Here is a 17,271-nt window from a genome sequence, read left to right as displayed (position 1 = left end):
GGCAGTAAGAGCAAAGCTGTGCCTGTTTTGTTTTAGAGAATCAATTCCTAATGTGGTATTTGCAGAAGTTATTCTGCTATTCTTTTCTAAATTAAACTGTCACCTGTGTGATGTCTTAGGTTTTAGCTTTTATATTTTTCAGATTCTGTGCTGCTTTAGTGTGTAGTTCTGAGCTTCAAATTAAGGGATGGTACGCTCTCTTCATAGAGGAGAGACACAAAACAATTCCTTCTCTAGCTTGGGACCAAGGACAACCAATCCAAATTTCAGGCCAAAAGCATAAACAATGGCAGAATGAAGAGAAAAAAACAACGGCAGAATGAAGAGAGAAAAACAGGGAGGATGGGACTTCATAACCTAAAGCTCTAATTGGACAATTGAGTCCAATATGCAAATGGACTAGAACTTATAAAAGTGAGAGACCTCGTCACCATTTGTCCATTTTTGTGGTGATTTTGGGTTCATCTTGGGTGTAGTCCTGGCTGGGCTCTTGTACTGCCCAAGGTGTATCCATTGAGGCCTTTTAATAAATACCTACTTTATTCTTTAACTCTATCTAGCCTCTGTTCTAGGTCAGCCTTCTCAAGGCATCAGTGCAGCTTCCTGTACCAACACACAGTTATTTTCTCAGGAAATAAGTGTTGAATACAATTAAAATATAAGTTTAAGAAAACAAAGACTCTTAAAAAGGAATTAGATACAGAAAGTAAAATGTTGTGAGGCCACATTCTTTCTAAAGGTAACATCTAGGCTGCTGCTGATACATCAGGTTAGGAAAATAATCAGCCACATCTCCAAGGAATGTTGCCTTCTTCTTCATTTGTATAATACTTTTTGGCCTGCATGTAAAGACAGGATTTAATTCTTTAAGTCCAGAAGACCAGCTGAGCAATCTTCTCTCACTTCATTTTTTAAGTCACAAAGCCAGAGGACCGTGGCTTTGTTTTATACTTTGCTACAGGACAAGGAGAACTTTTGTGGACATGATTTTTCGGAGAATCAATTTCAAGTAATATGTGTTGAAAGTTGTGGTGAAACATGCCCAGATGCTTTCTTTGTCTACTGACCCCTGCCATTTCAAAATCAGTACACCTTGAGCCAAAGGGCTGGGGTACCTGTTAAAGCAGTAATATCTTTTGTTTTACCTGGACTTTCTTAAAAACAATGGGAAATTATATTATCAAAAGGGTTAATTTTTTATCTCCCTGGGGACTCCTTCTTAAGCATTTTTTTCCAGATCTGAATGATGATCTAACAATTCTTAATGGCCCTGTAGCACCTTCTCTTCCTCCCTCCCCCACCCTCCAAATATTTAGATTGCTGCCAAGCTCTGTTTTGTTTTCACTGGGTGCATTACTCCTCAAATTTCCTTAATGCGACCCATGGCATTTGCTAATGTACCTCACCTGCTCCTTTGAATTCAGCCAGGAAATCTGCTCTGCTCTTCTCTCAGCAGCTTTTGCCTCTGCTGCAGAGGGCTGTGGCTGCTCAGAAGTAGTTGCTGAGCTGCCATAAATCAGAGGTAGGTGTACTAGGGGAAATTGAAATGGATCCTAGTTTCCTCCAGACTTGAGTTGTGCAGGAGCTTCGTGTGCTGCTGAGCTACCCTTGAAGCAAGAGGAATAACTAACTACCAAGAGAAAGCAAGGGCAGAAAGCTGGGAGTGCAAACCACCAATGTTGTCCCAAACTAAGCCTTCATTACTAATGAATCACACGTGTTTAATGATGTTCATTTGAAAAAAAAAGTAAAATGCTGAGTGTTCAGATGCAGTAAGGAGGAGAAGTTTAAATAAATTAGGCAGGAGTTAAGGAAACGGTTGCATTACTGTTCCTGCAAAAGCTGGAACTACAGCTCTAGTTAGAAATGGATGAATGATGTTTTTAAATTGTTTTGTAAGACACAAAATAAACTGGTATTTTTTTTCTTTTTTCAACTGGTGAAAAATTCGGCTCAATAGTAGTTTTTCTCTTTTAGTTTCTTCTTTTTCCAGTAAGAAGGTAATTGCAGGCATGTTATTATTTTTTTCCCTCTCACAACAAGCAAACGTATGGTTTTATCTCATTCTGTGCTCCAGAACTTCAGTCATTTGAGAAGTTAAGGATTAGGTTTTTGGGTTTTGTTTTTGTTTCCCCTCCCCATCCCTGAATTTTGAAATAAAGTTTTCTGTCTACTTACTAAAATGATGGAGGGGGGTAAACTGTCAACTTTGAACATCATCTGAAACAGCCATATGCTGCAATAACAAGGTATAGTGTGAAGTTACTGCAGTGTATAAAGTAGTATTTGGAATATCACATGCACTTACATTTCCAAAAATTTAATATTGATTCATAGATTAAGTCAGTATAACTCCTTCCCATTGTCTCCAGAAAGCTTTGGATAGCTCAAAATATTCTCTTAACTATGTAATTTAATTATAACTGAAAAAAAGAGGGGAGGGACAAAAAAACTTCCAAAACTTCAACATAAGGAGAGGAAACTGAAACTCCAGTTACAACAAAATGCCTATTTTCATCATCACCTTTCCTCATTGTTCTCACCTTGGCTATCAAAGACACAGCCTTAGCAATGATGCAAAATTTTGTTTCTGACTTTTGAAGACAGTCTAATGTTCTGTCTTACAAGATAACATTCTCAGACTCCTGTATCTGTACTTCCTGAGAAATTTGAATACGAGGGAGTCAATAGCCTGAGAAGGACTGGGCTGTTAGTGAGTCAGGGGCCTCTTTCTCAATATTTCCAGTCTAACCTGAAATGGATGAGACCAGAAATTGCAGAGGAAAGCCTACATCTAAGGAATTTCTAGAGAGAATTTGCAAATGGAGTTTAACTCCTAGAAGACTGAAAAAAGGCCCTTTTCCTGTGCATGCTTTGTCTAGAAGCCTTTTAGATACATCTGTTATCATTTTAAATCTTGCTGCTACCATTCCTTGTGACCTCCTTGTATTTCTCTACTTCAAAAAAAAATCACACTAGAAACTTTTGTTGTTCTGTCCCTTCTGGCAGCAAGCAGAGCTTTGCACTGGTTTGAGGAGGAGGAAGAGGTACTGCTGCTCCTTCACAACTAGCCTTGGCCTCACATGACCTGAAATGCCATGGGAGCACTCCTCAACTGATTTAATATCAGCTGAGAAGCATTTTCTTAAACAGTCCTGGTATTCCAGAAATCTTCACACTCAGCTTTTATGTCACCAAAATTTGCCAAAGAAAAAGTGGCCTCTGTATTGCCTGAACTCAAGCTCCAAAGCATTCAATACCTGCACCTGTGTGAGCCAGTTCTCATCTTGTGATGGAATAATGTTTGTATCTGGTACTGTTTATTCACACCCATTTTGAATAAACAGTAATTCCCACTTGTTTGTTGAGAAGAGCTTTTGTGATAAGAAAGAAGAGTAGTTCAAAGAAAAAGAACTAATTGCAATAATCTATGGGAAGAGAGCTCACAGCTGGTCCTGCAGCAGTAGGAGATATTCCTGTTTTTCTCTAGAGATTGGCACCGGCCTCAGGCAAAGTCTATCTCCCTTTGTCTTACAAACACTAGTGGACTATAACATTGTACCTGTGGTGAAACTTTTAAGACAGGTACTTATGGCACAATAGTTAAAGCAGCTCACTGGAAGCCTGGGAATGGTGACTACACTTAAAATTCAGTGGGGAGTCTGCATAAGAAACAGCATCAACCTTCTTGGCAGTCCATACTGATTTGTGGCTGGGCTGCTGTGTTGCATCAGCTGGGATTTCTTCATTGTATCAGGGGCAAAATACTGGGAATCGTGGCAGGACTAGATGCTATGGCTGTCTAGGAGGTTTTCTTTACCTAAGTAATGGAAAAGGCATATTTTCTTGCAGGTGAATTCTCAGCAATGAGGGAAAGCTGAGAAGATGTACATTGTTTTGATGCCTGAAAGGCTGCAGAGCTATGAAAAGTAACCTCTTTGTCAAAGACAGGGATCACAGTGCTTCCATGGAAGCATATCTAGCATTGAAAGAACTGAGACTATGTGAGGAATTAATTGAGACAGGAGAAGTAAGATTGCCCCAAAATACTGTTCTCAATAAGAACATCCTCATTGCTCTGCATAGCTTTCTACATGCATTAGGTTTGAATCTTTTCTACTGAAATGTGTTGAGTGCAAAATTGTTTTAATAGGAGAAAAATTTATCATACACTGTGGATTCTATTGGTCTGCATAAAGAAAAACCTGAGGGCATGGCACAAAATTGTGGAAGTCAGTAATGACAAATCTGTTTTCCTGTTCAGTGTTTTCAAAAAGTATTTATGAGGACAGATGGTGGGCAGCAGCAGAACATGTTCAGTTTTATCAAGACATTTGGCTAACAAGCACAGACTGAAATGCATTTCTTTCCATCTCAACTTAATAATTTTAATTAGAGGCAAAAGGTGTGGTAGGTTCATTGTCTGGAGGCGTATGTGCAATATTGTCTTGGTTGGGCAGGACTGGGTGGGAGAGAATATCACTGCCTCTAATGAAGGGTGGTGCATATCTGTGCAATCTCAGGGTTTTTTTATTGTCTGGTAATCTAAAAAATGCAAATTCCAAATGTGCTCTTGCACAACTTACACAGTGATACACTGAGGCTACACTTTCAGTTAGTCAGAGAACAAAAACATGGCTATAAAATGTGTGCAAGTAATACTACGCCACTGCAAAAGAAAAGCTTTTTAGCAAGTGGTGGGACATACATTTATTATCTTGAGGGGAAGTTTTTAAAGCTACCTGTGTAACTTAGTGGTCTCTGGAACTCATTCACTATTCAAATGCTTTTGAAAATCTTACTTATTAACAAGTCATTTTGAACTTCATATAATCTCTCTGTAAGGACATCAAAGTGTTCTGGAAGTGGTAATTAGGGATCATATGCTCTAACCGGGTCTAATGGTGTTCATTTACCCTACTTATCTCTGGCCATATTCTAGCTTTTTTGTAAAGCTGCTTGCACAGATGATGTGCATTTTGTCCTTTACCAGCTCTCCAAGCCCCAACCCAGGAACTGCTTCCCCTGCTTTTGGGTGCTGCAGTGGGAGGCATACCAGTATTGGGCCAGTCCCAAAAGGAAGCACTGAAATGGGATTCATGGCCTGAGCAGCCCTGGCATGGCATTCCTGTGTATCCCCTCTCTCAGTATGGGTTATGGAAATATTCAAAATGCCTTCATCTCACAAACATCCTTTTGTTAGGACCTGTGTGCTTCTAAGATTTTCTGTGAGGAGCTGTCTTCTTGCTTTGTCATCATAGTCCTCATTAAAATGTCTGTCTGATATATCTGCTACAAAGAAAGGTCATAGTATGTATGCAGAGTACCTTCTAACTATATTCTGGGCTGCATCAAAAGAAGTGCGACCAGCAGGTTGACAAAGGTGGTTCTGCCCTTCTGCTCCATTCTCATGAGAACCTGCCCAAAGTACTGTGTTCAGGCCTGGGGACCCCAACATAAGAAAAAATGGATGTCTGGAGGAGGGCCATGAAGATGATGAGAAAGATAGGCCAGTTCTCCTAAGAGGAAAGGCTGAGAGTTGGGCTTGTTCAGCCTGGAGAAGAAATGGCTCCCGGGAGACTTTGTAGCAGCCTTCAGGTTCTTAGAGGGGGCCTACATGAAGGCTGGAGGGGGGCTTTTTACGAGGGGAAGAAATGATAGGACACGGGGGAAGGCCTTTAAACTGAAAGATAGTAGGTTTAGATTAGATATTAGGAAGAAATTCTTTGCTGTGAGGGTGGTGAGGTACTTAAACAGGTTGGCCAGAGAAGCTGTGCATGTCCCATCCCTGGAAATGTTGAAGGCCTAGTTGATGGGGGGCTCTGATCACCCTGGTGTAGTGGAATGCCCATGTCCCAGGTATTGGAACTAGATGATCTTTAAGGTTTCTTCCAATCCAAGCCACTCTATGATACGATTCTAAATATAAATCTGCCTGTGATTTAGTGAAACTATTTGTTTCCTGTGATAGTAAATCTGTAAACCAACAAAATATTTTATTTTATAAGATCTTATTGAATATTTTCCCTTACTGACTGAAGTTCACATCTTGTGAACTATTTTAAGGACTGTTATCAGCCTTGTGGCTTGCAAAAAGGCAACACTTCTATCAGTCATTCTTTTACTGCCTTTTAGTTGCTACTGTTTAGAGGAAAGTTCAGTTCTCTGTGCAAACAACCAGAACCATGTCCCCTTATGACTAGAGACTTGTATTTGTGTCCCTTATAAGTCTCTGAGATTTGCAAGTGGTAGGGTGCACTGCACTACATTTCATCACTGCCCAGTGGGGACAAATCCTCAGCGGTGAAGCACAGCCTGGATGGCCCTTGCTGCCTGGACTCTGCATCTCAGGGCAGGAGCTTGAGCAATAGGAGATTCCCTGCTCACTGTTCAAATGGGAGAACTGAGGTTTTGTGCCCATGCACAGCTCACAAATTGCATCAGCTGCCTGGCAGGATTAATGGTCTAGTCCTTATAGTCTCCCAGGCAAATGATATATGGCCCAATAAACCATAGTGCTTTGTTACATAATACATACTTTCAAATTTTAAGTACATAGTTTTGTTTTGGAAAGGAGGATTGATAAATTTCCTGATTACTAGATATATCAGAGTAGTGAAAGCAAAATAACCCAATTTCCATCACTTCTTCCTTCCATCATAGGCCTTTCTGTGATGCCTTGTGAAGGCTAACCTAGAACAGAGGCTAGACAGAGTTAAAGAATAAAGTAGGTATTTATTAAAAGGCCTCAATGGATACACCTTGGGCAGTACAAGAGCCCAGCCAGGACTACACCCAAGATGAACCCAAAATCGTCACAAAAATGGACAAGTGGTCACGAGGTCTCTCACTTTTATAAGTTCTAGTCCATTTGCATATTGGACTCAATTGTCCAATTAGAGCTTTAGGTTATGAAGTCCCATCCTCCTTGTTTTTCTCTCTTCCTTCCGCCGTTGTTTATGCTTTTGGGCTTGAAATTTGGATTGGTTGTCCTTGGTCCCAAGCTAGAGAAGGAATTATTTTGTGTCTCTCCTCTGTGAAGAGAGGTTACCATCCCTCAATTTGAAGCTCAGAACTGCACACTAAAGCAGCACAGAATCTGAAAAATATAAAAGCTAAAACCTAAGACATCATCTGAATTTCAGGTACATGATTGAACCTGTGGAAAGAGGCAGCTACATTTTGTTGTAATGGCAGCTCTTTGGGAAGTGCCAGTCCTTGACCTCTGAAAAAGATGCACAAACAATATTCCTAATATAAAGTTGCCTGCATTTACCAAACCATAACAATACTGTGTAGCTTACCTGTGCTGGTTACCTAAGTTGTTAGAGATTAGTTATAACACAAAACAAATTAAAGACAGATCAGAGAGTATAATAACTGAATCTGAGAATTTCAGTCTTGGTTTACTTTGCTTGTTTTGGGAGGCAAACATTATTTTTAAAATGGCTGTGTATTAACCTATGTGGAGGCACACATGCTTTTCTCTGTTGAAATTTTTTAGATATGAAGCTCAGTGCCATCAAGATCCTTAGTCAAAGAATGTTGCTTTGTGATTCTAGATCAGTAAACCCTCGTGGTTTACAGCAGACGAGCTTCTCATTCTCTGAGGAATTATTATGGGCTGGCGGATGCAACCCCAGCACCAAACTAGTTGTGGAGGTAGGCCCAAACTCTTCCCTAGTGTGCTATCCCATGGTCTGAGTCTTCCCTGAGAGGCACAGGGCCAATCTCTGAAAAAAAAGGATTTTACTTGTGGCTTTTTTCTGTCGCCTTCTGGATCTGAACTCAAGGAGAGCAGAGTTGGGAGGTCTCCAATAAACTGTGCCACTGTTCTGGGAAGACCACAATTAACAGGAGAATTAATTAACAATTGTTAATTAACAATCTCATTAAGAGGAGAATTAAAAGGACAATTATTTTGAACTGTGTGTTTGTTGGTTACATTTGATTGGAAGACCAGATCAATGTACTAAAACAATGTAAATTTCAATAATAGAATATAATATAATAAATATAATATAATATAATATAATATAATATAATATAATATAATATAATATAATATAATATAATATATAATAATATATACTATAATATATTTCATGGTTTATAATGCTTATAGTGCCTATAAGGCAATTTTTTGGATGGAAAGCTGTTTTACAGACAACATAGCCTATGTTTCATGGTTCTTCTATTTGTAACTCTTTAAGTCATTCTAATACATAAAACAGTAATTGTAGATATTAGTATAGATATCCAAGTTATAGATAATAAAAGCCCATGTTCAAGTGCAATACACTGCTCTTAATTGAGGAAGTGCTCCTGATGTAAAGACCCCTGGATTCATGACTCCTGACAAGGACAAACTTTCTGCACAATATGTTTTCTACATGTTTTGAAGGCCTACTTCTGTAAACAGGAAACTTCACATCGCTCCAATGCTTCACATTGCTTTGGCAGACCAACACATGCATGGAGGTTTGTAGATCTGATCTGAAACAGCACAGCTGGCGCTACTCCACTGCCTTGAGAGGAGCTACTTTGGTTTACATGTGGTGAGATGCTGGCTCTGAGCATCCAGTGTGGTTCATGAGATTAGTCTAAGATGAAAATGTAGATTTTACTGGTTTACAAGAGTAGGAAGGATGTATGTCCTAGAGGGTGTGTCTGATCAGTTACATTTCATAGATGTTGTGTACTGTTTTTGCAAAAACAGATAAATGCTTTGCTAGTAACAAACCTGTCTCATCCCATCTAATCACCTGGAAAAAAGCTGTTGAAAAGAAATTTGCTCATTCCTGTATGTCAGAGTATCAACACAAACCTTAACCTTTCCTGGGAATACAGCAGTCTTGTCATCACTTGTTCTTGTTGCTTCTCTTACTGATTATGTCCCAATATCAGTAAATAAATATCTTCCCAACCATAAGCTCATTTATAGGTAAATGAGTCAGATTTTGCACAGCCTCTTTCCCTGCTCTCATGCCCTTAATTCAAGCAATATACTACTCTGCAAATAGGTCCTCTGACTTCATACCACCATTATGGATGTGTCAGGTCAGCATTGGATGCTGAGCTAATTCACATGCTGCTATACAAAAGGCAGCATGTGAATTACCTGTAAATTTATTTTATCTAAGCTGTAATTAACACAAATCAGCTGGTTTTGTTTTAGGTGATAGGAAAATAATGGATATTCACTGTTTTGGGGGATGTAAATTCCGGACTTCTGCCTGTCTGCTGTTGCCTGGGGCTGAGTATGGCGTGGGTGATGGATCTGTTTCAGCGCTGTGAGAATGGCCACCTAATAGAGGCCATGGAGCATGTCCTACAAGCTGCTAGCTATATATACCCTGGCTACTGCTTTGTGGGTTTCACAGGGGTTCTACTTCTTCCACTGCTGCTAAAGAAACACAAAGGCTCTGAAGTTCCTGTTCTCTGGCTACCTGTCTTCCTTGGTAGTGGGCTCTCAGGGCAGGCCTTCTGGAGTCCAGGGCTCCAGCTGTGCAAGATATCCTTCTGGAGACCTTCCCAGCTCAACTCAGAAAGCAACAGCTTGAGACTGAGCTTGTTGTCTCCTTTCCACCCCATTCATTCCTTCCAAACAGGCTGAAAGGAGAGCAAAGTCCGCAGAGGACGGTGCTGAATAAACAGTTTTGGAGGTAAGGAATTCTTGTGTGCCTGCATGTTGACAAGTATCAGGTAAAGTAATTGTCTGTGACTTGACAGTGAACCCTACATAATGCAGGGAAGGAGGACTTCTGGCATGAGAAATGCTGTGCACTCACCTGACATCATCTTGAAAGGGAATAGGATAATAGCTGGACATCATTCCTTTAGGGAGAAGAAAAAGGAAAATGATCAACCCTGCAAGAAGCCATCAGGGTAGAAACCTAACAAGAACTATCTGAACACAGTGATTAAGGACAGCAAAATGTTTATTTTCTCCTTTTATTATGGCTGACAGTATTACTTCCTACAGGAAGAGTAGGGTTGATGCATGGGTGCAGTTGATTAGCTATGCCTCTTTCAAAAACTGGGCTAGTACATTCAGACTCTGAGAGGCTCTGACTTCCTCATGCTCTCTTTCCCTCTCACACAATCTAGTACTGACTGTCAGAAATTCCTCTTCACTGTTCAGTCTCTCTGGCTTCATATTTTTTCTTGTACAATTGCTGTTTTTACTTCTAGTGTGCTGCAACTATTAGATCAGAACACAGGCTGTTGGGTGCATAGGCAGTAGAGATGCTGAGCAGGCATAAACCAGAACATTTATGTTCCACTAAGTACCACATTCCTAGTCCACCCATGTCCATGCAACACATACTGCATGTGCAACTTCTACAGCACTACAGAAATATTTGGCTCTCCTCATATGTTGCACAGGCAGCTTTCCTTCTGGCATGATCTCATGTTTTGTGCCTTGGAAAAACAGTGTGTGTAGGGCAGGACTGGGAGCCCAGAGAAGAGAATTCTACAAATTTGACTAAACTAGCTCTGAAGAATGAACAGTGAAAGCTGGCAGCTAGCTAATTTTTGGTAACTTGCATAGCACACACTAAAAGCTAAGGTAATATACAAAGCACAGGGCAGATTTTCCCATACAATTAAATTTTTGTATTAAATTATTATTAAGCCACTTTTGTGACTTAGGAGACTAAGGAAACACTTGTTTTATAAAAAAAACTTTCTGTGATGTAAATTCCTATATTCAGTTATTTATCATCCTTATTATTGTGTTTCATGTGAATGGCATGGTGAAGTCATATAAGGAGTGTTTCCTGGATTTTTACACTCAGCTATATAATGTATATCGCATTTGGTGTGCCCAAAAAATTAATTATATTTTGTTAAGTAAACTCTATATTTTGGGAGAGAGAATTTAACTTGAGTAAAGCATAATAGTCATTAAGTTAATTTCTATAATTTAGAAAATGCTTCTTTCATGAAACTCTGTCGCTAGTACCCAAAAGAGAAGTGTAAATTATGTTATAGCAAGCTGGTTGCAAAAACAGTTGGCAGTCTATCTTCCTCCCAAAATAAGAAAAAATACAGGACACAATAAAGTAACTGGAACAAATAATCAAGTTTTGAAACATATCTTACAGGCTGAAAATGTTAACCTCAATTCAGTGAAAAGAAGTCAGTCAGTGTTTATCATCAGTCTATGTTAATTTTCTGTCTGCATAACTATCCTTCCTTTCAATGGCTCTTAACTTGTGTTCCCAGGCAGCTTCCTTCAAAATTAAGGAAGTAAAGGACATGGATGGTATGCTCTCCAAGAGGAAACTGGTATCTTGAACAGTCAGGAATGATTTTGAAGTGGCAGGAGCCTGTAGAACATGTATAAAACACAATTAATGTGAGAGGTTTTAGAAAAGTTACTAAACAACTGCTGAGATGAAGATGGTAGTGAAACTGAGGGAGTGGAAGCTGTTATTCTTACTAGAAAAAGGCTAATCTAACATCTGTCTGTAGTCAAGGCAAGAAGGAAAACCTGGGAAAAGGAACTGTAGACAAGTAAGACTCACCTCAGCCCTTAAAAAGAAAGATCAGGGAGCATGAATCTTGGGGATCATTTCCAATTACATAAAGATAAACCAAGGATAAATCCTTGAGAAACCTGACTGCAGTCTGTGAGGAAATGACTATGTATACTAATGGGAGGAGTAGGCTAGATGGAGTATTTATTGACTTTAGTGAAGATTTTGACATGTCAGAAGCAAATGAGAAAACGGAATCTCTCTGAGCTGGCAGATGATGTAACATGCGGCTATGGCCACAAACTGAAGATTCAGACTGGACATTACAAACCATTTCCACCAGGATGGCAGCGCAGCACTGGAAGAGGTTGTCTGGGAAGGCAGAGGGGTCTCAGTCCTTGGATGCTTACAGGACTTGACCAAAGTCACAGCTGACCTATCAACCAGCGCTGGTGGTAGTCCTGCTTCCAGAAAGAGGCTGGAGTTGATGACCTTCACAGGTCTCTTTTAACCAATGTTTCTGTGACTGTTTGCCTGCCAGTGATCTTCAAGCAGCGCTACAGCAAAGCCAGCAGTGAGCTACTCTGAGCACGACACCTTCATTAGTACATGTAGCTTAGTGCAGACACACGTCAGGACCCTGCTTCAGGCTTAGGCCTTTGCTATTGCCATTGTCACATTCCTGGCTCAACTTCAACAGCCTTTTGTGTGGGTCTAAGGACTGCTGAAGTTCCCTGGACTGCAATGGGCATCCACATGCCAGCAGGAACTTAAGGCTCCCTCTTCCCTCTAACCATTTATCATCTGCAGCATCAAAGGGAGAGTGGGCTTCCTCAAGCCGTCTTCATCATCGAGTCACTGCCCCCTCCCCTTGTGCAGGTTTGCAGGATAGGTCAAGGCTGGGTGGAGCACTGATCCCTGCCCAGCTCCTTCCAGTCCGGTCCCCGTGCCTGCCCCAGCACACAGCACACAGCACATCGCGTGTGCCACTGCGCACAGCCCCCCGCAGCCACGAGGGGACCGCGACACCGAGCGACACCGAGCGCCCAGATGTGCTTCGTAGGTTGTTTGGGCAACATCACTCCCTTGCTGGGGGAAAGCTGTGAAGCAACAATGCAGCACACAGGAAATTATTCACCAGCTTTCTGCACACATCTCAGGCAATATTTGTGCTGCAACAAATACACCATTTAATTTTGCCCTACAAAGTACTTATAAAATTAGCAAGAAACACCATTTTTTGTTTCTAACTTTGAAGAGCTACAAATGGCTATTTTAGACTGCCCAGATATTACCTGTATTGAGTTGTTTACTGCAACGCAGTGTCTTATTCTTCACTGACTAACTTTCCTTACCGAGACTGCCAAGCACAAATTAGGTCAACCTAAGCGGCAGTATGAAATGCAATTTGACAAAAACTTCTCTTAATTAGTGCTGTTATTCAGGGTGGGGAGAGCTTAGCTCACAGTGTTGGCGTAGGGCACTTTGATAGAGAGAGACGCTTTCTAAAGAAAGGTGGATCTAATGCTGAATTTCTGCCCAATATATTTTGAAATTTTGATTGCAGTCTTTTATGAGCAGAGTGAGGACTGTAATTTGTGCCTGCAGGGGTGCTCTGCATAGCGCTACCAGACTGCAAAACAACAAATAAGAAAGTAATAATTCTTATGGACAACATCCCCTTGCAACTAGAATCAGCGATTCTAGGTCTTCAGGCACTCTGTGTCAGTGCCACAGAAGTGCTGGTAAGAGACTGATTCCCTCCTGACTGAAGCACCAAAAGTGCATTGCTGCCTCTGGACTGCCTGACCAGGGCCTGGCATCCTTCCCACTGTGGCTGTGTCCCTGGGCTCAGTTCAGGAGCCCACCTTGCAGGGGATGCAAAAGACCGATCGGTATGGCTTCCACAGACCAAGGCCCACAGGGCTGTATTTGATCTTATGTGCATCTTGACTCTCAGACAGGCCTGGGACTAAAGGGGTCATTGAGTTAGTTTGATACCTCTGAAGATAGTCAATTCACAAGAAAGTTGTGCTAGCCCAAGTAGGATCTGGATTAAGAGATTTCTACTTTTTGTCACCGAGCAACTTTCACATTCTCTCACTTCTCCCCTGCAGTCAGTTCAAGACACTGACTCATTTTGCTTAAATAAAAGGAAAAACACTAGCCAATGCTCTCATTTCTGCTGCTTGCTGAGTTTTCACCCTTACTATCCATCTCCCATCTGGAGTGAATTAAATTATTTGCATTTTTTCCATGTACAAATTCTGGTGTGTACTGATGCAGGACAAGTTTCTGATTAATAATTCTGATTAATATATAATACACTGATGAGAATCTTCTGGAGTAAAAGGCTAAATATAGTATTAGTGAGTATAGACTGTAATAAAAATCATACAAGTGCCAACATGGAAAAATATGCTTGGGAACATCCAACAAAGCTCCAAAAATCAAAAATTTTTGCACTGGCTTTGCATGAAATAACTAATTTCTGAAAGCAGTCTAGCTGCATCCAGGCAGTATTGCATTCAAGCTAATAAAGCTTTGGGAGAGGCATGATAATAGGATAATGTATGCAAATTAAAATTCCACTGGGTGAATTCATTATAGTGCACAGCAGAACCCCACATCTATACATAAGTAAAGTCCTTCCATAAGTTTTAAAATATTGTCTAAGTGTGGCATAAACTTTGTGCTGATCAATCACACAGTGGTTTTTGGGTACCATTATCATTATAAGAGTTGCATTTTAGCTGGAAAATTCACATTGCTATAAGGATAAAGCATCCATCTTCTACTGGAATCTCAACATCTGGACAGTACAGTAAGCCTCAGGGTTTGCTGCGGTTCTTATCTTGGCCTGACTTACTGAGAAAAAGTGTTGTCATATATCCTAGGAGTTGGACTGCATTAGTGATCATATTCTTTCAAAAGCTTAGAAGGTGCCTATTTTAATAAATAGTGTGGAAGAGCAAAGCAAACCTGGTTATAAAATGGTAGCATCAATGAAGGATTAAAAATGTTATTCAAGTTCATTACCTAGATAATAACTTATTTAGACTTATTTCAGTTTGGTATAAGGCCTGCAGCCATGGCCACTAGAAGCTTGTCACAAAATGTAATGTGTGCGCATTTTAAAACCACCATCATTTGAATTTATCAGTGACTACTGTGCATCCAGTTAGCAAGAATGAATGTGGGCAACTTAGAATTAAATATATAAATTAATATTCAATAAGCCGATTTAGAAGGCCTGATCTTCAGATGAAGAAACCTTGAAGATGGATTCAAAATCTCTCCCAGACCCCTCTTCAGGCAGGAAACAGTTGCCTCCTGGATTTTCAGCATTCATTCATAGGTGAAAAAGGAGGATCAGAAAAGGAATGGGATCTTATTGTGTGGTCTGGCCTGAAGCATCTTTCTGATTAAATGAGCATCTTTATGGTAATGAGTTCAGTTCTGTTAATGGAAATTGAAAGACTTTCAGTGACTTGAACAATGATTAAAACTCAGACATCAGGAAGAAACAATGAAACTATATTCTGAGAACTTAAAAAGTATAGTTAAAGGACCTGTTTAGAGATGCTCACCGAAAAAGCCAATGTTAATAACTAATTTTCAGTGATCTCACAATAACTTGCTTTCAAATATTCTGGAAACCTGTAAGAAATGTTGATTAATTCTGCAAGACCTAGTGGGCATTGTATATTTAGTTTAGTGAAAAATATTTTACAGAAAATACTACATAGTTGTGCAAAAATAAGCTGTTCTCTGAATGCTAGCATTAAAAATGCATCCTTATTTTTAAATGTTATTGTTAAGGCATAAATGCATCAAAATAGATGTTAATTGATACTTCTCCTGCAGTTTTACTCCTGACTTTATTAGGTTATGTAGACATGGTGCTTAGGAACCTGGCTTAATGGTGAGCTTGGCAGTGCTGGGTTAATGGTTGGATTTGATGATCTTCAGGGTATTTTCCAACCTAAATGATTCTATGATTCTACCTGTGTCTTTACAGAAATGCCTGCTAAACCAGACCTATCATCTAACTGACCACCAGTGAATGTTTCACAGAGAAACAAACCCCTTTCTACTTTGATCATTGGCTGTGAAGCAGTTTTGTGCTTACAGTATATACATTTTCCCTTTTATGTTAATCTACCTATCATTTGCATTATCTCTGATAATGCTGTAAAAGCAAAATATATCATATGCTTAGAAACATAGACCCTCCTTGCTTAAGTTGACAGCTTTTTTATATTAGTTTAAAAATCAATCCTTCCTCAAACTGAGGATTAGCCAGCTACACAATAATAATCAGTTTTGTAATATGTGGAACATGTGTCAAATCTAATAACTAAAGTCTGCCTAAACAAAAGAATGTGTTCAAAAAGATTAGTGGATTATTGAAGGCTCACACAGTCTGATGCCACTTTTCGTGCTTCTTGGACAGCTTTTAGCATGTCTCAGCTGCTGCCAGTCAACTCGTGCTCTTTAAGCATGGAAAATAATGCAGGAGTTTATAGGAGAGCTGTGCTGATGCTTTGAATGAGATGGCTATTTGGTGAGCTGGAGACGTAAAAGGCTTTCCTTTTTCATCAGAAGGATTTTCTACAAAGCCTGGGAGAGATCCTGTGCTTCAGTTAAAACAAACCCAGTTAATACATATCATCCCCATACAGCTACTGACTGCATCAGGCTTAACCAGCAGATGCTGATGCACTCTCACAGGTTCTTGTCAGGCACTGTACACACTGCTCTTCATTCACACCTGCCTTAGAAGCTGCTGCCAGGGCTGGCAGCTCAGCAGCACAGATAGTACTGCTCAGGGTGCATGCCCTCAGCCAGAAAAAGAGAAGGGTCAGTGTTAGGCTAGCAAACACATGAACCAAACGATCTCTCATAACTAGAAAATTCATCAACTTTGGTATTTTGTACTGAAGACCAGTAGAATTACAGTACTCCTGCCTTAGGATGTGTGGACAGTTTTATTAGCACTGCATCTTCAATAGCCTGATTTGATATACTTGGAGAAGCACTTCTAAGTGATGGCAACATCATCACCCACAGCACACTCAGATGCTGACACACTGATAGTTTTGACAAGAGGCTTTAAAGATTTGAGTTAAAATGGCACACTCTGCCCTGCATGATTCACCTGCCTAACCAGTTTTGGGAATTGTGTGTGGGAATGTTGTGACTATTCAAAAACTATTGTCCTCAAACTTGAATTCTTCTTTGAAACAGGTTTCTGAGGATTAGTGGTACACACTTTGCTGGAGTCAATTTTTCGCATGGCAAATATCTAACTTGTAAACATTTCAGTGCATAAGAAAAACCTCTGTATTCTCATATGTGGTGTCACTAATGCACAAAATATTGAGACAGGTGTAATCCCAGAGAGACAGATTTGGATGTGTTTTCCTAGTCACATTTTGCTGTCTTTCTGTATTCTATGTACTACTGTGTGTAGCTGACACAGAGGTAAGTTGTCATTAACTTGTCTTGAAACTTCAGGGTCTCACTGTGTTGCACAGAACCTGCAAAATGTTTGCAGAAATCCTTTGCAGTTAATCTAAACCTAAAACCACTACTGTTGCAATTTCAGTTTCAGCTACTGTCCTGCAATCCACTGTTGCATCAGGTGATTGTGGGACTATTCTACTTTATTTCTGCGCATGAGCATTTTGTCAAACATGAGATGTATTTAAATGTTACTTAAAGTTTATTTTAAGTTTTGCTTTTGGCATTGTTACTTATTAAGTTCGAAAAATAAATGCAG

At 40.0% G+C, this 17,271-nt stretch overlaps 2 long non-coding RNA genes across 2 annotated transcripts; both read left to right on the top strand.

The window, feature by feature from the left end:
* The first annotated feature begins 691 nt into the window (after positions 1–691).
* LOC137473121 (uncharacterized) lies at positions 692–15,713 on the top strand. The gene is made up of 2 exons (XR_010998618.1): positions 692–1,522; positions 14,726–15,713. It is a non-coding gene; the product is annotated as an uncharacterized lncRNA (long non-coding RNA).
* On the top strand, positions 7,448–8,932 carry LOC137473122 (uncharacterized). The gene is made up of 2 exons (XR_010998619.1): positions 7,448–7,653; positions 8,464–8,932. It is a non-coding gene; the product is annotated as an uncharacterized lncRNA (long non-coding RNA).
* Positions 15,714–17,271: the final 1,558 nt, after the last annotated feature.

Source organism: Anomalospiza imberbis, chromosome 4 (assembly GCF_031753505.1).
Source record: "Anomalospiza imberbis isolate Cuckoo-Finch-1a 21T00152 chromosome 4, ASM3175350v1, whole genome shotgun sequence".
NCBI lineage: Eukaryota > Metazoa > Chordata > Aves > Passeriformes > Viduidae > Anomalospiza > Anomalospiza imberbis.
This window is presented reverse-complemented; position numbering and strand designations above follow the sequence as displayed.